Source organism: Monodelphis domestica, chromosome 3, assembly GCF_027887165.1.
Source record: "Monodelphis domestica isolate mMonDom1 chromosome 3, mMonDom1.pri, whole genome shotgun sequence".
Lineage (NCBI taxonomy): Eukaryota > Metazoa > Chordata > Mammalia > Didelphimorphia > Didelphidae > Monodelphis > Monodelphis domestica.
The window spans coordinates 339780064-339803601 of NC_077229.1; positions in this window are offsets into that span (position 1 = coordinate 339780064).

A 23538-nucleotide genomic window follows, 5' to 3' on the forward strand; every position below is an offset into this window, starting at 1 on the left:
ATGAATGTTGGAGGGGATGTGGCAAAGTTGTGACATTAATTCATTGCTGTTGGACTTGTTAATTAATCCAACCGTTCTGGAGGGCAATTTGGAACTATGCCCAAAGGGCAATAAAAAACTGTCTTCCCTTTGATCCAGCCATAGTACTGCTGAGTTTGTACCCCAAAGAGATCATAAGGAAAAAGACATGTACAAAATTATTCATAGTTGCTCTCTTTGTCGTGGCAAAAAAATTGGAAAATGAGGGGCTGCCCTTCAATTGGGAATGGCTCAACAAATTGTGGTATATGTTGGTGATGAAATACTATTGTGCTGAAAGGAATAATGAAGTGGAGGAATTCCATGGTGACTGGAACAACCTCCAGGAATTGATGCAGAGTGAGAGGAGCATAACCAGGAAAACATTGTATACAGAGACTGATACAATGTGGTAAAATCGAATGTAATGGACTTATCCATTAGTCGCAATGCAATGACCCCGAACAACTTGGAGGAACCTATGAGAAAAACCACTATCCACATCCAGGGGAAATACAGTGGGAGTAAAAACACCGAAGAAAAGCAATTCCTTGAATACATGGGCCAAAGGGATATGGTTGGGAACTTAGACTCTAAATGAACATCTTAGTGTAAACAACAACAATGAAATAGATTCTGATCAAGGACACAAGTAATACTCAATGAAATTGTGCTTTGACTGTGGGAAGAGTGGGTGGAGGGGAGGGAGGGAAATAATGTGATTATTGTAACCAAGGAATAATGTTCTAAAATGACTAAATAAACTTATTCAAATGGAAAAATAAAGACAAAAATATTAAATACCTTATCAAGAAAAGAAATAAAGAATAAGTAACCTGGAAAATACAGAAAGGATAATTTAAGGATTATTGGACTGCCTGAATGTCATGTTAAAAAAAAAAGCTTAGACCATCATATTAAAGAAATTATCCAAGAAATGTGCCCTGATATTCTTGAACAAGAGGGAAAAATAGAAATTAAAAGAATCTACAGATCATCTCCTCCAATTAGTCCCCAAATGACAACTCCCAGGCATGTTAAAGACAAATTCAAGAGCAACCTAGTCAAGGAAAAAATACTGTGAACAGCCAGAAAGAAACAATTCAGATATCAAGGAGCCCCAGTCAAGATGACACATGATATGGCAGATTCATAATTGAATGAATAGAATGCTTGGAGTATAATATTCAAAAAGAGAAGGGAACTGGGTCTATAAACAAGAGTCACCTACCCATCAATACTGAATATTCATTCAGAGGAAACTATGGTCATTTAATAAAATAGATTTCCAATCATTCTATAATAAAAGACCAGACAAACAGAAAATGTGATTTCCAAATACAAAACTCAAGAGAGCTATATAAAAGGTAAATAAGAAAGAGAAAATAAATAGGACTTCAATAAAGTCAAATTGTTTATATTACTATATATAAAATTGATATCTATATCTCTTAAAATTATTTTCATTTTCATAGTAATTAGAAGACATATACCTGAACAAAGGGTGTGGCAATAAGTTATTTAAGATGATATATGAAAAAATATGGGGGTAAAAGAGTATTGCACCAAGAGAAATGGAAAGAGAGAAGGAAAATTGCACAAATTATATTTTATGAAGAGACACCCAGGGGCTGTGACAATGTAGGGGAAGATGAGGGTGATGATAGGTAATAGTTAAAACTTACTGTCCTTGGAATTGGTTCAGAGAGAGAACAGCCAGATTCATCAGGGCATAGAATTCTATCTTACTCTACAGAGAAGTAGAAGTGGGATAAGAAAGGAGGTGATGGGGAGGGGGGTAATATAAGGGAGGGAGATTTAGGGGGAGTGATTAAAAGCAAAACAATGGTGTAGAGGGAAAGAATGAAATTAGAAAGTCCAGGATTAAAAGAGGAAAACAATATGGGTGTGGGAGAATACATAAATAGTAATCTTCACTTGATATAAATGGAATTAACTCACCTATAAAATGGAAATAGGTAGCAGAGGAGTCTAAAAAACAGAATCCTACCATATATTGTTTACAAAAAAATACATTTGAGGCAGGTAGACACACAAATAATAAATGAAAGAGACTGGAGGAGAATCTATTGGGCTTCAATTGAGACAAAGAATGTAGGACTAACAATAATGATCTCAGACAAATCTAAATTAAAAATAGATCTGATAAACCAGAAAAGAAAGTTAATTACATCTTGATAAAATGCAGTATAGACAATGAAGTAATATCAGTACATAACAAAAATGCACTAAATGGTGCATCCACATTTTTAAAGGAGGAGATAGTAAAACTATATTAGTAATGGGCCTCAAGGGGTATATGGGGTGTTCAGGGAGGGGTAGTATGGAGGGCTGGTATGGAGGGCTTGTCATGCCCTTCTAGGGCCTCCAGCCTCTGACCCCCACCTGACAACCAACTCTCACTTGTGGCTCCCAGTAGCTGCTAGCATGCGACAGTGGCTACACCCCGGGCAATGGCTTCGACAGGCCAGCTAAACCTTGTGAGGGTAGCCATTGGGTCGTTGACCCCTGGTGAACTAGGGCTTTGCTCACCCAGCATGTGAAGACTGCTTTGGCTGAACAGATGGAAGAAACCAATAAGAAGGTTCAATGGCTGAGATGGCAACACAGCAAAGCACTGTGGAGTGCTCAGGGCATGTTGGAGCACAAAGGACAACACGGCCATACAATGCAAATGAGGAAGTCTCCAGGTGTAACAACTTTTCATGCCACTGGACCCAGGCTTCCAACGCCAAGAGAGTGGGACTGTCTCTGTGGATTGACTTTTCCACTTAAATCTCCTTCACGCACCAATGTCTTTGTGCACACTCATCTATACACCGTAGATGAAAACGCACAAAGACAATTGTCATCCTCAGTTACCGAGAGACTACTACTAATGGGCCTCAAACTTCCCCTATCAGAACCAGATAAGGCTAACCAAAAAATAAATAAGAAAGAAGAAAGGGCATTTGGATAAAATGGAATGGAAACAAAAAGGAACATACCTCCTTTTCAGCACATATGATACATATAGAAAAATTTATGATGTACTAGTACATAAAAATTTTACAACCAAATGCTAAAAAGCAGAAATAATAAATGCAATTTTTATTATCTTGATGCAATAAAAGTTGCAATCAATAAGGGTTGTTCTGTTTATGGTTGGACTGAATAATATTTTAGATGGTCACCAGGGATTTAATTATTAAATCCCAAATGAATGACTAAAGTCAGAATGTATCTTATGGTAGTTTATTTTACAATAAAGAGTGAAGATATTAAGGAAGAGAGAAAGAGAAGAAAAAGAGAGAGATCCTCTTGAGCCAGGAAGGAGTTCAGAGGTCCCTGCCAAGGGAAAGAAGTCTCAAGATGATGGGCCTTTCTGGAGGCTGGTGTCTCCAGAAAGGCCAAGGGAAAGGGAGACGGCCTTGCACTCACCAGAAAGGCAAGGAAAGGGGGTCACCAGGAAAAAGGTCCAGTCAGCACTCTTCTAAATGAAGAATTATTCTCCACTCCAGTAGAACTGCAAGTAGAACTCCAGCAGAAGTAGAAATCCAAGTTGAACTTCCAGAAGAACTCAGTTCAGGCCGTTGTCTCTTTTAAAGACCTTTTTTTCTTGCATCACTTCCCTTAATCTTTACATCTACAAATCTTAGTTGACACTTTGCTCTAGGACTGCCCAGAATTATTTTGGGATTTAAAAAAAAATGAGCAGATCTGCATACTCAACTTTTTTAAATCTAAAAGTAGGCAGATCTTCCCATTCAACTTTAAGTGGGGTGTTTACACTTCTGGGGATTAAATCTAAAAATAGACAGGGGATTACAATTTATTCTTCACAATTAAGTAAGAGCTAAGTACCTTCATTGTTACAATAAGGGGAGAGTCAAATTCAATCTTCACAGGGTTCTTAGAAAGGTAAATTAAAATTTAATTGAAAACTAAATGTTCTAATTCTTCAAAATGGGTAGGTCAAAGATTAAAGAACAAATCATAAAAGCAATAACGAATTTCATCAAAGAAATTACAATGAGGAGACAACATATCAAAACATATCAAATTTATATGAAACAGCCAGAGCATTACTCAAGGGGAGGGGAATATATATATATATATATGTATATATATATATATATATATATATACATAAAGTGCTTATATCAATAAAATAAAGAAAAAGTAGATCAGTGAACTGGGCATGCAACTAATGGGGGAAAAAACTAGAAAAAGAACAAGTTAAAATTCCCCAACTGAAGACTAAATTGGAAACTCTAAAAAAATCAAAGGAGATGTTGATAAAACTGAAAATAAGAGAACTCAAATTAATTTATATAAAATTGGGAGCTGGTGATATGAAAAAGAAATATAAACTAGATAGAACATATAATTTGATTTATAAAGAAATAAGAGATTAAATTACCTGTATTCAAGTGAAAAGGGTAATTTCACCTCTATTGAAGAGGCCTTAAAGAATTTAGTAGGAGCTCTTTTGCTCAATTGTATGACAATGAAGGTGATAATCTAGTTAAAATTGATGAACATTTACAAAAGTATAAATTGCTTAGATTAACAAAAGAGGAAATAGAACACTTAAATAACCGCATCTCAGAAAAAGGAAATTGAACAAGTCATCAATTAACTCCCCAAGAAAAAATCCCCAAGGCCAATGGATTCCCAGGTGAATTCTATCAAATGTTTAAAGAAAAATAAATTCCAATACTATATAAACTACTTGGCAAATAAGCAAAGGAGGAGTCCTACCAAATTCTTTTAATGATACAAAAATAAAATATGGTGCTAATACCAATGCCAAGAAGACAAAAAAAATAAAGAAAAATATAGGCGAATTTCCTTATTGAACATTGATGCAAAAATCTTAAAGAGAATATAGAAATATATAATCAGGATTATTCATTATTATCAGGTGGAATTTATACCAGGAATGCAATGCTGATTTAATACTATGACAACTATCAGTATAATTGATAATATAATTGATAAGCATTGTACACAGAGACTGATACACTGTGGTTCAATCTAACATAATGGACTTCTCCATTAGTGTCAATGCAATGTCCATAAACAATGGGCAGGGATCTAGGAGAAAAAACACTACCCACAAGCAGAGGAGAAACAGTGGGAGTAAAAACACGGAGAAAAGGCAAACTGCTTGACTACAGGGGTGGAGGGAATATGATTGAGGAGAGACTCTAAATGAACACCCTAATGCAAATACCAACAACACAGAAATGAGTTCGAATCAAGGACACATGTGATACCCAGAGGAATCATGCGTAGCCTATGGTAGGACTAGTGGGAGGGGGAGAAGAGGAAAAGAAAATGATTTTTGTTTCCAATGCATAATGTTTGAAAATGACCAAATAATGTTTAAAAGGAAAATAAAATAAAATAAAATAAAACTGTAGAAGGACGTCCCCCATGTTCTTTTTTCAGCTTCTCGAATCTGCCCCACATGTCAGGTCTTTTAGGGAAATTTTTCATTGCTTCTAATAAAGCTTGCCTAGTTTGATCTAGGAAATGAAAGTTCTGCAAATTAGATAGTTCTAAATTCTGTCCATTTGTAGGCCATGAAATTAAATTTGGGTTTTGTCTTCTTTCCTCAATAAATTGTTCCTTTTCTATTGTGGAAAATAGTTCAGATAACAAAAGCTCTGTGTCTTCAAAAGAAGGATCAAATATTCTAATTGCCCATTTGAACTCTTTGATGCATTTTATAGGTTCATCAAAAATTTTGAGCATCCTTTTACTTAGGTGTTTCAAATCGGCAGTAGTTAGCGGCTTGTGTGTTTTAATATGTACAACCCCTGCATCCCCTTGAAGACTAGTCATATCATGTAGTGGAAGCACTGACACTCCACCATTGTTTTGTTCATGATTCCCCTTATTATAATTTTCCTTCTCTAGTGTCGGTTGTTGTTTCTCTTTGTTAGTTTTCATTTCTTGTAATTCCCCATTCATTTTCTCTAGTTCGGCTTCCATGTTTGCTATTCCTTCCTTTTGAGGTAACATCATTACCTTCAATTTGGTCTGATCCTTACTTGTGCCTCTCTTCCCAAATAGCTTGCCCATAACTTTTTCCCAGTACAATTGATCATTTTCAGTGTGTACAACAACACTAGAATCACAGATATGTACGATAAAGTTTTATCTGTTTCCATCTTCAGCCATTTCACTGTCCCATATAGATTCATCATAACATATATGAAATCGGGAATCACTACAAAAAGCACATGGTACCCAATAAGCATCGCATATTATCATCTAGCTGCTATTCCCACGATGACTACTAGGTTGTGCACCCTCCTGTTGTCTCAACCCTCAAACAGGAAAAAAAAATGTCATTAACTACTGGCCCTTTAAGAAGTCTATCCCTCAAGAATGATGGTGTCTCCTGATAGGGTAGCCTAGTTGCCAGGTCGAATGTGGCTTCTAGAGCTCAGAAAATTCAATATGGCCACTCTATTTTTCCACAAGTCTGACTAGGCCCAAGTCTCTCTTTGGCCAAAAATCATTTTTCCCGTCTCAAATTTGTACAGCATGAGTAGATCCCAAACCTAGCCTTGCTTGCTAACGATAAAACAGCAATTAAAATGAGTGGCTGAGATTTTACTTGGCTCAGTCTGAGAAGATGGTCTTCTCAGGCTCAGAGAGTTAAATGACTTCTCTCTGAGAAGGCCAGTAGGTAACTTACTCTGATTTCAGTTGTTAAACAGTTGAATATTTATTAAGAAGGATAAAAAGGATTGGGTATTGGGTTGAGGGCTTGGAGATTCCCTAGTCATAATAAAAACATCTAACTTTTTCCAAACCACTGACCTTGAATAAGGTCTCTTCAACCCCTAACAAATGTTGTGACTATACTCACTTCCTCTCTACCTAGAATTTCCGTTTCCTAACTTGCTACCTAGTCTAAGCACACACAAACATAGTCTTTGATGGAAGCCAGAAATAGCAGTTAAGTCAGAGAATGGTGTCAATAGTGAGCTAATCACCCTGGCTTATACAAAATCCACCAAGGCAACTTTGTAGTTCAGTTCACTACTAAAGCCAAGTGTTCTTAAGAGGTCTTGAAATGTTTCTTCAATGTCTGGGATTGCAGAAGAATCACAGAAAATCACAACAAATGGTTGAATGGGTTTTCACCACAGGATCAAGAGAGAGAGAGAAATCAGCTCCAGAGTGTTTTATTGCTCTCCTCTAATACCCCCCGCCCCCCAAGACTTTTAACTGTCCTAGAATCTTTCCACAGGATTCTAAGGTCTCCCCCTGGTACTTCATGACTTGTTGCATTCCATCAAAATTTTTTTTTTACACTCTGCTCCCTGTCTTCCTTCCAAAACTCCCTTTAACAGATTCAAAGATTCAAAGACACCTGCAGCTGGTCCTAGAAGGCCAGGAACATAATACTACAGGTAGGAGTCATATTTTACTGTCAGAAATATGAAGGGTAGAAAAGAAGACATTTAGGATGATGGGGAATTCATTAATAATGAAATAGGCATTCCAGATGACACAGTGGAAGACTTGGGCAGATGTCCAGTCAATATTGATATAGTACTGTTAAGGTGAAATGATGGTTCAGTCAGCTGATGTTGGGGGATAGTAATTGTTCCTCACCTGCTAAGGAATCAGTTTCAGAGGTATGGAATAAGTAGGCAGTGGAGGAATATATATTAATATCTATTTATTTAGGAATTAACTTTATTTGTAAAAAAGTATTTTCTAATCAAGTTCAAATAATTCCTCAATTTGTCTTGGTTCTCCCTACTTTTATCATTGAATAAGAGAAGAAACCCATGCTTTTAAAAAATATCGTTTTCCCAATTACATGAAATAACTATTATCAGAATATATTTTCTGAAATTATGAGATCCAAATTATTTCCCTCCCACCCTTGCCTTCTGCCTCCTGGAGATATTATGCAATTTGATCTGGAGTATTCATATACTATCATGCAAAGCATATTTCCACAATGGTCATTGTTGTGAAAAAATACTCATATAAAACCAAAACCCTAAAATAAAAAATAGCACTAAGGTGAAAAATAATGTTTTAAATCCTCATTCTAACTCTTAACAGATCTTTCTACATGGATATAATTCTTTGTGTTAAGTTCTTCAGAAGTGAATGCACTTCCATTGGGAAATGGTTGAAAAAATTGTGGTTTCAGTTGGTGATGGAATACTATTGTGCTAAAAGAATAATGAACTGGAGGAATTCCATGTGAACTGGAACATCCTCCAGGAACTGATGTAGAGTGAAAGGAGCAGAACCAGGAGAACTTTATACACGGAGACTGATACACTGTAGTACAATTGAACATAATGGACTTCTCTACTAGCAGCAATGCAATGATCTAAGACAATTCTGATGGACTTATAATAAGGAATGTTATCCATATGAAGGGAAAGAATTATGGGAGTAGAAGCAAAGAAGAAAAATATTTCTTTGATCACACAGGTCAATGGGGTTATAATTGGGGATGTAGAATCTAAATGATCACTCTAATTCAAATATTATTAAAAAGAAAATAGGTCTGGATCAATGATACATGTAAAAACCAGTTAAATTGCTCATTGGCTATGGGAGAGGGGAGGGAAAGGGGGAGGGGAAAATATAAGTCATGTAACATGGGAAAATATTCTAAATTAATTAAATTAAAACTGTCATTCAGAATTGTTCTAGATTGTTGTATAGCTGAGAATAGCTGAGTCTTTCACAGATAATCATCATATAGTACTGCTGGTACTATTCACAGTGTCCTACTGTTTCTGCTTATTTCATTCTTCATCAGCTCATGTTCATATAGGTCTTTCCAGATTTTTCTGAAACGATTCTGCTTATTATTTCATATATGCACAATAGTATTCCATCACAATCATAAAGCACAGTTTGTTCAGCCATTCCCCAATTGATGGATATACTCTCCATATCTAGTTATTTATTACCATAAAATAGCTACTATAAATATTTTTGGACAAGTAGATCTTTTCCCCTTTTTTCTTACTTCTTTGTGATATGATACAGATGTAATAGTGGTGTTACTAGACCAAACAGTATGCACAGTTTTATTGCCCCTTAGGCATATTTCCCAATTGCCTTCCAGAACAGTTGGATCAGATCCCAACTCCACCAGCTATGAATTAGTGTCCCAATTTTGCTATGTCATTTCCAATGGTTATCATTTCCTTTTCACGTAATTTGGCCAACATGATAGGTGATACCTCAGAGTTGTTTTAATTCATTTTTTATCAAATGTGATACAAAATATTTTATATTATTGTTAATAACTTTGATTTCATCTGAAAATTGCTTATTTATATCCTTTGATCATTTGTGAACTGTAGAACAATTTATGATTTTATAAATTTCACTCATATCTCCATATTTTTGAGAAATGAATTTTATCAGAGAAATCTGCTGTCAAAATTTTCCCAGTTTTTTGCTTGTCTTAGTTACATGGGTTTTGTTTGTACAAAAACATTAATTTGTTCCATATAAAATTATTTCTTTTATGCCTCATACTATTCTCTAGCTCCCATTTGGCCATAAATTCAACCCTTATCCATAGATCAAAAAGGTAATCTATCCCATGCTCCCATAATTTGCTTATGTTGTCACCCTTTATATCTAAATCATATATCAATTTTGACCATATTTTGGTAGGGTATGAAATATTAGTCTATACCTAGTTTCTGCCTTACTGTTTTCCAGTTTACCCAGCAGTTTTTGTCAATACACTGAGTTTATATTCCCAAAGCTGGGATCTTTAGGTTTTTTTAAACACCAGATTGCTGTGGATATTTACCCCATATAAATTTTGTATCTAAACTATTTCATTGGTCCACCATTCTATTATTTGGACAGGACCAGATTGTTTTGATGATTCCCATATCTTAAGTATGGTTTAAGATCTGGTACTTGTAGGCCATCTTTCACATTTTTTTTATTAATTCCCTGGATATTGAGCTTTGGTTCTTCCAGGTAAATTTTGTTATTGTTTTCCAATTTCTATAAAAGAGTTTTGATAGTTTTATTCATATTGCACTCAATAAATAAATTAAATTAGGTAAAATTGTCATTTATATTATATTAGCCAAGTCTACTCATGATTCATTAATATTTTTCCAATTGTTTAGACCTAACTTTATTTGAGTGAAAAAGTATTTTTTAATTGTGTTTATGTAATCCCTCTGCTTGTCTTGGCAAATAGACTCCTATATGTTTCATATTATCATATCTATTATATGCTCAGATCATATCTATGGCATTAAATCCATTTTGGATACTACATTCTCTATTATAAAAAGCTGATGTTTAAAGATCCCTTAAATTTTATAGGATATTTTAAACACATCATTTAATTTGAAACACTTAAATGTCTTGAGCAATGTAGAGGAAATATTTTAACTATATTTACAGATTAGGAAATAAATATATAGTGGTTAAGTGATTTCATTCCTCAAATTCAGTTTAATTTCGTTAGAAATCCAGCCTCAGACATATTATATAAGTGGCCTTGAGTAAGTAATTTAGCCTCTTTTGACTCAATTTCCTCATCTGTAAAATGGGTAACAACAGTAAATATTTTACATGATTATTGTGAAAATCAAATAATATATTTGTAAAATATAAAAAAGCCTGGCACATAAATGCTTAATCTCCTTCCTTCCCCAACTTAAACCTCAAATACTAAACATCAGGAGCAAAACTCAAATTCATATCTATATATTCTCTATTCCCTAATGACAATCAGGAACAGGTTCATAAAAGGGTAACCAGAATCATATTTGAACTTGACATCATAACATATTAGTACTTCCTCAAGAACTATAAGTGTTTAGACCAGTGGAATAACTTGGGAGCATAAAGTTGTGGTAAGAGACATGAATTAATTCTTTAGGTATTTGAAGAAGATTTGGAAGGACAATACCTAGTGTCAAAGGAAATAACAAGAAATAATTCACCGAGTTGTAACAATGCATATCCTTAATAAATTTTAAGAAAAAATAATTTTGAATCTATTAACTGTTCATAAGTAGAATGTGCTATCTCAGGAGGTCATGAATTTCCCATTATTTGACATTTTGAAATGAAAACTTTATTACCATAGAGTCTATCCAGCAACTGTAGAGAGGATTTGATTTATTAATGGATTGGTTGCTTTGTTTTTGTCTTTCATAATGAAAAAGGAGCAAAATAACACCTGATATCTTTTGATTTGACCATAAATTAATTGAAGCATAATTCTTCAACCATCGGTCTCACTCTTCAAGATGCATAAGAATCCAGTGGCAAGACAAAAAATGACAACTGGTGATGATCCAATATGCAGTAGATAACTTTGGTTTCTTCAATGTCTAAATGAGCTCTAAGCACTCCATAGTGCCTGCTTTCTCTAGCTTCAAGACCTTTGGAATTCTATAGCTGACTATTGAATCCCCTTTCTTATTTTTTTGTTTTTATGATTTAATTTAATTTATCTAATTTAGTCAATTTAGAACATTATTCCTTGGTTACAAGAATCATATTATTTACCTCCATTTCTTTCCACCAACCTTCCCATAGCAACCGTGCAATTCCACTGGGTATTCCTTGATCAAAACCTATTTCCATGTTGTTGATGTTTGCACTAGGATGTTCATTTAGCGTCTACATGCCCAATCATATCCCCTCGACCCATGTTATCAAAAAGTTGTATTTCTTCTGTATTTTTACTCCCACAGTTTTTCCTCTGAATGTGGATAGTGTTCTTTCTCATAGATCCCTCCAGGTTGTTCAAGATCATTGCAGTGTCACTAATGGAGAAGTCCATTACATTTGACTGTACCACAGTCTCTCAGTCTCTGTGTACAATGCTCTCCTGGTTTTCTCCTTTCACTCTTCATCAGTGACTGAAGGATGTTCCATTTCACATGGAATTCCTCCACTTTATTATTCCTTTTAACACAATAGTATTCCATCACCAACATATACAACAATTTGTTCAGCCATTCCCTAATTAAAGGGAATCCCCTCATTTTCCAATTTTTTGCCACCACAAAGAGTGCAGCTATGAATATTCTTGTACAAGTCTCTCCCATTATTATCTCTTTGGGGTACAGGCCCAGTAGTGCTATTGCTGGATCAATGGGCAGAGAGTCTTTTATCCCCATTTGGGCATAGTTCCAAATTGCCCTCCAGAATGGTTGGATCAATTCACAACTCCACCAGCAAAGCATTAATGTGCCAACTTTGCCACATCCCATACAGTATTCATTATTTTCCATTACTGTCATGTTAGCCAATCTGCTAGGTGTGAGGTGATACCTCAGAGTTGTTTTGATTTGCATCTCTCTGTTTATAAGAGATTTAGAACAGTTTTTCATGTACTTACTAATAGTTTTGATTTTTTCATCTGAAAACTGCCTATTCATGTCCCTTGCCCATTTATCAATTGGAGAATGGCTTGATTTTTTGTACAATTGATTTAGTTTATAAATTTGAGTAATTAGACCTTTGTCAAAGGTTTTTCTCATGAAGATTATTTAAGATTATTTCCCAATTTGTTGCTTCCCTTCTAATTTTGGTTGTATTGGTTTTGTTTGTACAAAAACTTTTTTAATTTGATGTAATCAAAATTATTGATTTTGCATTTTGTGATTTTTTTCTAGTTCATGCTTGGTTTTAAAATCTTTCTCCTTTCCCAAGGATCTGACATGTATACTATTCTGTGTTCACCTAATTTACCTACAGTTTCCTTTTTTATATTTAAGTTATTCACCCATTCTGAGTTTGTCTTGGTGTAGGGTGTGAGATGTTGATTCAAACCTAATCTTTCCCATACTGTCTTCCAATTTTCCCATTACTTTTTATCAAATAGTGGATTTTGGTCCCAAAACCTAGGATCTTTGGCCTTATCATAGACTATCTTGTTAAAGTCACTTACCCCAACTCTATTCCACTGATAATCCCTTCTGTCTTTTAGCCAGTGCCATATTGTTTTGATGACCACTGCCTTATAGTATAGTTTGAGATCAGAAACTGCAAGGCCTCCTTCCTTTACATTTTTTTTTTATTCTTACCCTGGATATCCTTGATATTTTATTCTTCCAAATAAACTTTCCTATAGTTTTTTCTAATACAGTAAAAAACTTTTTTTGGTATTTCAATGGGCATGGCACTAAATAAGTAAATTAATTTGGGTAGGATTGTCATTTTTATGTTAGCTCATCCTACCCAAGAGCAATTGATATTTTCCAAAATGTTTAGATCTAGTTTTAATTGTGTGGAGATTGTTTTGTAGTTGTGTAAAAATATATCCTGTTTTTGTCTCATCAACCTAAGTATTTTATACTCTCGAGGGTGATTTTAAATGGAATTTCTCTTTCTAATTCTTACTTCTGACATGTGTTGGAAATATATAGAAATGCTGATGACTTATATGGATTTAGTTTGTACCTTGCACCTTTGCAAAGTTGTTGATTTTTTTTTGACTAGCTTTTTAGTTGATTCTCTAGGATTGTTGAAGTAGACAATCATATAATCTGCAAAGAGTCATAGCTTGGTCTCCTCATTGCCTATTTTAATATCTTCAATTTTTATTTCTTCTCTAATTGCTACTGCTAGTGTTTCCAGTGCAATGTTAAATAATAGAAGTGATAATTGGCATCCTTGTTTCACTCATGATCTTATTGGGAATGCCTCAAGTTTATCCCAATTGCAGATGATGTTTGCTGATGGTTTTAGATATTTACTGTTCATTATTTTTAGGAAAGACCCTTCTATTCCTATGCTTCATAATATTTTCAATAGGAATATGTGTTGTATTTGGTCAAAGGCTTTTCTGCATCTATTGAGATAATCATGTGATTTTTGTTGGTTTGCTTGTTAATATGGTCAATTATGTTGTTGGTTTTCCTAATATTGAACCATCCTTGCATTCCAGGTATGAATCCTACTTGATCATAGTAAATAACCCTCGTGATCACTTCCTGAAGTCTTTTTGCTAGTATCGTATTTAAGATTTTTACATCTCTGTTCATTAAGGAGATTGGTCTAAAGTTTTCTTTCTCTGTTTTTGACCTGCCAGGCTTTGGAATCAGTACCATATTTGTGTCAGAAAAGGAATTTGGTAGAACTCCTACTTTGCTTATTCTGTCAAATAGTTTGTAAAATATTGGGATTAGTTATTCTTTGAATGTTTAATAGAATTCATTTGTGAATCCATCTGTACCTGGGTCTTTTATCTTAGGGAGTTCTTTGATGGCATGTCTAATTTCTCTTTCTGATACGGTGTTGTATAGGTATTTTATTTCTTCCTCTGTTAGTGTAGGCAATTTATATTTTTGCAAATATTCATCCATTTCACCTAAATTGCCATATTTATTGCCATATATTTGGGCACAATAATTTTTAATGATTGAGTTAATTTCCTCTTCATTAGAGGTTAGGTCTCCCTTGTCATTGCTTATACTGTCAATTTGGTTTTCTTCTTTCCTTTTTTTAAATTAAACTGACCAGTACTTTGTATATTTTATTTGTTTTTTCAAAGTTCTTAAATCAATTGTTTTTTGACATTCAATTTTATTAATTTCTCCTTTGATTTTTAGGATCTCTAATTTAGTCTTCATCTGAGGATTCTTAATTTGTTAATTTTTTAATTTTTTTTTAATTTTCATGCCCAATTCATCGACCTTTGCCCTCCCTAATTTTTTAATATATGAACTCAAGAATATAAATTCTCCTGAGAACTGCTTTGTTTGCATCCCATTGGTTTTGAAAGGATGTCTCATCATTGTCATTTTCTTCAATGAAATTATTAATGGTTTCTATGCTTTGTTCTTTAACTGATTTTGGAGAATCTTATTGTTTAATTTCCAATTAATTTTTTATTTGCCTCTCCATGTACCTTTACTAATTATTATTTTCAATGCATTCTGGTCTGTGAAGATTGCATTTATTATTTCTGCTTTTTTGCACGTGTTTACAATGTTTTTATGCCATAGTACATGGCCATTGTGAATGTACCTATGCTGTGAATGTGCTGCTGAAAAGAAGGTGTGTACCTTTTTATTTTTCTCAACATATCTACTAACTCTAATTTTTCTGAGATTTAATTCACTTCTATTACTTTTTTCTCATTTATTTTTTGGTTTGATTTATCTAGTTCAGATAGAGGAAGGTTCAGGTCTCCCACTAGTATAGTTTTTCTATCTATTTCATTCTTGAGCTCCACTAGTTTCTCCATTTGAAATCTGGATACTATGCCATTTGGTGCATACATGTTGAGCACTGATATTTTCCTCATTGTCTATACTGCCTTTTATCAGGATGTAATTACGTTCCCTGTCTCTTTTGACTAGATCTGTTTTTACTTTGGCTTGGTCAGATATCATGATTGCAATTCCTGCCTTCTTTTTTTCAGTTGATACCTAATAGATTTGGTTCCATCCTCTTACTTTTGCCCTATGTGTGTCTACCTTCCTTATGTGTGTTTCTTGTAGACAGCATATGGTAGGGTTTTGGTTTCTAATCCAGTCTGCTATTCACTTGAGTTTCATGGGTGAGTTCATTACATTCACATTCAGAGTTATGATTACCAGCTGTGTATTTCCCAGCATTTTGATTTCCACTCCTAGTCCTGCCCTTTGTTCTTTCACTATTTCCTTCTACACCAGAGACTTGTTTTAATTAGTCCCCCTAATTCCCACCCTTATTTTACTTCCCTTTATACCCTCCTCCCTTCTTATTCCCCTCTTATTTTATTTACAGTCTTGTAAAACTACTCCCCCCACCTTCTCCCTCCCTTATATTGCTTCCCTCCCCACCAGTCCATTTGTTACCCTTCTATTTCCCTAAAGGCCACAAATCAATTCTCTGCCCCAATGTATTTGATTGTTCTTCCTTCTTTGAGAGTCAATTTCAATGTATATAAGAGTTGAGGATTTACCATCTCCAACCTCTTTACCCTTAGAGTGTACTGATGTTCTCCCCCAGCTCTTGACATGTGCTTCTTTGTGACATATAAATTTACCCCATTTTTTCCTTTTCTCATTTCTCTTAGGATTAACCTCTTTTTAAACTTTAGTTGTACACACACACACACACACACACACACACACACATACACACACACATATATATATATATATATATATATATATATATTTATGTCTTGGCATTTTATCCTATATAATTTGTCATTCTTCCCTCTAAGTATAATTCTTCTAGCTACTCAGGGGATAATAACAAGTTTTAAGAGTTACAAATGTCCTCTTTTCTTATAGGGATTCATATCATTTAAACTTACTTGGTCTTTTTAAAAAGTGGTCTTTTTTGTTTTGTTTTGTTTTTCCTTTTCCCCCTTTTCTTAATTACCTTCATATGATGAACTATTGAGTTCTATGTTTGGGCATCAAATTTTCTGTTCAGGTCTGGTCTTTTCTTTACAAATGCTTGGAATTCTTCTAGTTTATTAAATGACCATACTTTCCCATGTAAGAATATAGTCAGTTTTGCTGGGTAATTGATTCTTGGGTGTAGACCTAGTTCTCTTGCTTTCTGGAATACCATATTCCAAGCCTTTTGGTCCTTCAGTGTAGATGCAGACAGATTCTGTGTTATCCTCACTGTAATTACATGGTATATGAATGACTTCTTCTTAGCAACTTGTAATATTTTTTCCTTGGTCTGATAGTTCTTGAATTTGGCTATATCATTTCTGGGTATTGTCAGCTGGGGATTAAGTACAGGAGGCGACCGGTGGATTCTTTCAATCTCTGCTTTTCCCTCTTGTTCTAGAATGTTAGAGCAGGTTTTTTGGTTAATTTCCTGTTGGCTGATGTCCAGGCTTTTTCTTTTGTCATGGTCTTCTGTTATACCAATCATTCTTAAGTTGTCTCTCCTGGAAAAATTTTCTAAATCTGTTTTGTGAATGAGATGTTTCATATTTTCCTCAATTTTTTCATTCTTTTGATTTTGTTTTATAGTTTCAGGCTGCTTTGTAAAATTGCTTCCTTCTAATTGTGTTATTCTGTTTTTTTAAAGACTTGCTTTCATCCCTGGATTTTTGGTCATCCTTCTCCTTCTGGTTTGAATTTCTTTGGAAGTCATCTTTCATCTTCTTTGCCTTAACTTTTATTTTCTTTGCCTCATATTTCATCTTCTTTGCCTCATTTTCAAGCTGATTAATTTTGGCTTTCAAGACACTATTTTCTGTTTCCAGATTGCTTTTTAAGTTCTTTTCCCAGTTGTCTTCAGCCTCTCTTAATTGTGTTTTTAATTGTATTTTGAGTTCTTCCAAAGCCTGTGTCCAATTCACTGGTGTTTCTGTGTTTTTGCTTGGTGTTTCTTCATCCTACTCTGTTACATTTGCTCTTTGTTCATTGCCTGGATAGAAGCTATTGATTGTAATTTCTTTTTTCTTTTTCTGTTGTTTGCTCATATTTGTCCCTTCTTTTCCCTCTCTAGTTTCCTGCACTCTTGCTTCTCTCATTTTATGCTGGATCTGTGGTTTGGGACATTTTTGTCAGCCTTCACCATTGGAGCTTAGTCAGAAAATCTCTCAGAGCAGTCTGTGGGGGAGAGGTGTTGGAGTTTGAGCTTCCCAGCCCTCTGAAGGCTTTATGAGATTAAGCCCAGCTGAGTTGAACTTGGAGAGCTAGATGTGCCCCGAGGCCAAAACCTCAGAGAGGGGTGGGGATAATATGGAGTTTCTCCACTGCTAAGACTAGGCTGCCAGATCTGTGCTTCTTCTCCAACTGCTTCCCCACCACCTGTGTTTGAAGTTCTCAGCCTGGCACAGCTTTGCCGGCAAGGTACTCCCTCCAGACTAGCACCCTTGCCTGCCCAGAGGTTCCAAACACTGCTGGAGGCTCAGTGCTCTAGGTGAAGGAGGGGTCCTTGGACCTTCATTCTTCCTTCCCCTTAATCTCCAGTGTTTTGGAATTGAGGCTTTTTGGGGAAATACCTTTTAAGTTGAATACAGCAGGAGTGTTCCCTAGCTTTGTCCTGTTGTTAGGTTTGGTTTTCAGTCCCCTAGGAGCATTTACTTTTTAATTGATAACGAAGGGTTTTCAGAGGTCTGAACTTTCACTGCCTCTATGCTGCCAGCTTGACTCTGCCCCTTGAATCTGCTTCCTTACTCTGAGATACTGTTGAGCTTTTATGTGTCTTACGATGATTATATCAATTGTTGAGCCCTCCTGCTACTATCTTTTGATATGTCTTTGTTCACAGCTAAAATTTATAAGACTTTTAAAATTTGTAAAGGAATATATTTTCTCATTTTAATCTCACAATTACTCTATACATTAAGTACAATAGATGTTGGGAATTAAACATGGGAACTTTATGATCAATTTGATAAGCTTTGTCTAACCTTTGATTGAGATTTTGCTTGCATCTTTTTTTTGGAGGCAACATTTCCTATTTAATGCTTTTCAAAAACCTCCTGGGAGTTCAAGATAATAATTGGAAGAGTTCATTCTAAAAATTCTTATATGGAGGCTTAAGCAATAAATAAATATGGAATATTGCAAGTACCATATTAAATTACCTTGGAATTTTATAACATTTTTGACTGTTGTTGAAATGAATTCTATGAACATAAAATTGTTAACCATGAATCAGAGGATATTGACATTATCTTGGATCCTTCATGGATATTGGGTCTCAATGATTGTGAATGCATTGAAGGGCTTAGGGCATTATAGTATATACATTAATGGAAGATCCTCCCTTTTGAGATGGTCTTGCCAAGATAATCTTCAATTGCAACTATTTTTATTTCCTTATTTCCTTTTCTCTCCCCAATACCACACACACACACACACACACACACACACATACACACACACACACACACACACACACACACCTTTGGAGAATATAGAGATATTATGAAGATAAAATTAACCCTGAATCCTGGATAGAGAAGGGAATTTTTTATTGGAGCCACTTAAGGCTTCCTTGAGGAACAGGTTACGTGTGTTCATATCCATTTTCTCTGAGTGAAGAATATACCAAATTATTGTCCTAAGCAGTGGCATAGCCTAATTATCTATAAACTGGCAGCTGTGAACTTTAAAAACTACTCCACCCTACTCAGACCATACTTTAGAAAATTTGATTTGGCTATTTCCTGATTGTAACATCGGAGATACTTGTTCTAACAGAATCAGGAATGTCTTGGGAAATTTACATTGCTCCACCCTACTTAGTATAACAAGGTCAGTAATGTCTGCACCCATACTTAAGGATTAAGTATTGAGGAGAATGGCCTTTGATAGACATGTGCAGAAACAGCTGACAGACCCCTGGGCTGTCCTAAGTCAAGCTAAGCTACCATTGCTACAGATAAGACACAGGAAAGTGATATAAAACCATCTATATAGGGCATGTTACTTCCTCTCTTCACTCTTTTTCCCCGGAGAGGTGGATCTGGCTGATTACTTCCTGTGAGCAGCTTGGGAGCCAGTTCAATCCTGGAACTTGATCCTGGAGTAGCTCTCTCAGACAGCTTCCTTGAGAAGGTCTCATGGTGAGTGATAAGCCTGACTTCCTTTTCCCTTGGGCTCAGGGGAGGCCCCTTTGACCAAGGCCTTTAACTCCTGCCTGGCTCAGCCTGAGCTGGAGGAGTTTAAATTAACTCTTTCCTCTCTCTCTCTTCTCCTTAATTCCTTCTCTCTATATTAATAAAAATCATCATAATTTCAAGCTGACTTGGGTATTTTATTATTTGGGACATCCCATGGTGACCAATAATTAATTTAGATATTAAGTCACAACTATAAAATTATCATTACATAGCTATGGAGAGTATTATTATATGGTCATATTGGACTCAATTCCTGAACCCCAGACTTCTAGAGGAATATATAGTGATGAATCCTGAATTTCAGGTCCTATCTCTAAGACATACTGAATTTGAAACTCTATACTTATCACATAGCCTTTCAGAGCCACATGAAATTCTCTAGGATTGGAAGTAGAAGATCTATTAATAATCTTCATTGAAAAAGGAATTTTCTTCCCAATGAGTTCTTTAATTGCATGAAAGCACAATCTGCAACAATTTAGCCAATGTAGGTATAATAGAGGGTTAGCCTGGTGATAAAAAGAGAGAGAGAAAGAATTGAGACCTTCCCTCTCAAAGCAGGGTTCAGGGGAGACAGCTGCTGCTTAACTTGGCCAAGAGAGAGTAGAAGGGGAGTGAGTGGTTCCCCTCTTCAGCCTCCCCTCAACTAAGGATGCTCACCCCAAGCTGCCTCTTGACTTCCCTTTACTACTATTATATAGAGTTTCCCTCCTCAAAGAGGGAGGGTCATTCTCTCTCTCAAGCCGGAATTATTTCCCACTCACACTAGAGTCAGTTGGGAAAAGACAATAAACTTCATTCTAACTCATCAATTGGGAATTTCCCTGGGAATAACCCAGGGAAAATGACTGCAGGAAGGGTTTGTGAGGAAAGAGGGGGAAAGTGTCCTTATTTTATCAATTCCTTCCTCCTTTAGGCTTAGATGTCCCAGGTCTTGGCCCCACTGGGCACTGTTCAGACCTGGGGCACCAGGAGCTGTGTGGTGATCTTATCAGCTGCTTGTTGTCTTCTCAAACTGGCCACTTCAGTTGGGAATTGGTGGAGGGAAGGGTGTCCAATCACCAGGAGAAAGATGTAAGTATTTCCTTAGGAGCAAAGTCTTGACCAGACCTTTCCTTAGGCTATCTCAGGATTGAGAGAGCTAACTGCCTCTCTCTGACAGAAACTCTTGCTCTACCAAGATTCCAGAACATCTCCTGGGGCCCCTCCCTTGCTGTGGCTGAGGCTCCAGCAATTTCCCACTGGAACTCTAGTTCTTGTGTTTGAAATCTCTACCACATAGATCCCATGGGAAAGACAGCTACCTCTCTTTTAGCCTCTCATTTGTTGCCTTCAAGGGGAAGTCCAAACTGGATGAAACTTCAGATAGCATCTGATTACTTTATTTCACAGTAGTCAAAACTGAGGCTCAAAGATTTTTAGTGACTTGCCCAAGTACACAAGTAGGAAACAACATATTGGGATTTTAACTCAGAGTTTGTGACCACAAACCCAGTACTTTCTCTACTATTCCATACTGTCAATCTTAAAATTTCTTCGACTCTACCTTAGAACATTTGGTTAAGGCTATTCCCCATTTTAAACAATGGAGGTACTTAGGAATGTATGTGAGAACTTTACATTAATCCACCCATACTTAGGCATACTTTAGTGGAAGATAAAGTTGTAAAACTCCTTACTGAACAATGAAAAAGTACTTAACTCATACTTATAGTGAGGCAAAAGCCCTTAAGCTAGGTCTATTTTTAGATCTAATACAAAAGGGTGCTAAGTACCTATGAAGGTCAAATTAATCACTAAAAGTCAGGAAACTTGCAAACTTGAAAGGGACAAGCTTAACAAAAGAGGTGTGAAGTTTTAGTCTACTCAGGTGTGAATTACTCAAAAGTTTTAGTCTACTCAGGTATGAATTAAGAATGGTCAGTCCTGTGAAAATGTCTACAGTGATTGGTAGATGTGAAAACTTAGGAGAGGTGACATAGGAGAAAATTATCTTTAAAAGGAGGTCAGAAAGGCCTCAAGTTGATTCAGCTATGGAGCTGAATTGGAGGCTGGTCTCTGTCTTGGTGGTTGAAAGGGAATTCAGTTTTGGTAGCTGAGTTGGAGCTCGGACTAGTTGGAGTAGCTGGGTCTCTTTGAACACTAGAATCTTGCTTGGGACAAAATCTTGTGGTGAGTTGAGTAAAGACTGACTGGTCTCTCTTTAAGCTCAGGCCTAGACCAATGGCCTAGGACCCTTTTCCCATTATTTCCTTTTACTCTCCCTCTCCCTTTCCTTAATTCCTTATTTGTATTAATTAAAATCTCCATAAAAACCCAGCTGACTTGGGTATTTCATATTTGGGAAATTTTCCCATGGCGACCACTTTATTTTTAATATAAAATCAAGACACAAAAAATTATCTTTACAGTTTTGGCAATTCAAAGTCTTGAAACCATATTTTTGCAGTCACAGTTTATGCCAATCACTCTTTTATCTGTAACAATACTCTCTCTTCAGAAACAGCCATGCATTCATATAATAAATAAATATTTATTAAATATCTGTTAGTTGCCAAGAACTATGCTAAATAAAATGAATTTTTACTTTCTTTGAACAGGAAATGAGTGTGGGATTAATAGAAGACAATCCTTTCTGGATCATACCAGCAGGCCCTTTGACAACCCCAGATATTAATAAAGGAATTATTATTACTACATTGTCATTTGAAATTTTCCTGGAAATATGCATCCTTAAGGAATGACATTCCTGTGAGTTCCATTAATTCCTCAGGAACCCATAAAAGTAAGAAGCCTCATGATACCACACTAACTGGCTTAGATTCTCACTTAACCTCTCCATGGCCCAGGCCCAAGGGCTATAAATTGCAGATTAGATGCCAGCCTGAATTAGTAAGTTCCTTTCTTCTTTGAGAATTCCTTAGATCAATGGAATAACAAGTCTGGTCTAAAAAGGGAAATACAATCTATCAATTTAAGCTTTTTCAACAATATGTTCTAAACCTTCTTTTCAAGCTTTGTTCCATAGTATTGATATTCATATTCTCTACTCTAAAGCCAAACTATACTACTAGTAGTCTGTCAATCTTATTTTTTTCCTCTTTTGCCTTTAGATCTTCATGTAGACGATATCCCTCTATGACTGGAACACACTTTCTCTACACCTTTTCTTATTGAAATGCTTCAAATAAAACTATTCAACACTAAACCATTCCCTTTCCCAGGGCACTGATTAATTGGTTATCTGATAACTTCAGAGATTTGTTTTCTTCCTGTCATGAATGATATAGTTTAACATAAAAGAAATTTGATTTAAGCTATTGTTAGAGTATTTTTTTTATTTCAATTGTTTTAAATATTTTCTTATAAACTCGATTGTCAACATGAAGAAAATAGAGGCACTTCTATCCAGAGACTGGGGAAAAAAAGCTCCACACCAGGAAGGAAGTTCTAGTCACAAAACCAACTGCCACTTCCAGGTTCCCCTTCCCCCACCATCTGTCAGTCTTGTCAATTTCTTCTCTCTCTAATATTCCCACTGTTGTTTGTTCCAACTCAGTGGCAGAAAGTCCAGAACTTATTTTAGTTTCCTTTCCACAAATGAAAGAAGTTTTGCGATCCAAATTTTGCTTTGCTCCTCTTTGCCTGGGCATTTGTGCTAGTAAGTATTTTATTATATCTATTTGGCTTTCTTTCCAGGAAGCATGTGAGATTTGTGTCTTTGGTTCATTACTTATAACACTGTCTTTTCTAATCCTCTCTATCTGGAAGTGATGCCACTGTTTTTCTTTCTGATATCAATAATAATAAAAGTTTCCATTTATGAAGAATTTTAAGGTATGCCAAGTGTTAAAAATATATATTATCTCATCAATCCAATGAAGTATCTTTTTTATCAGGGATCCCCAAACTTTTTA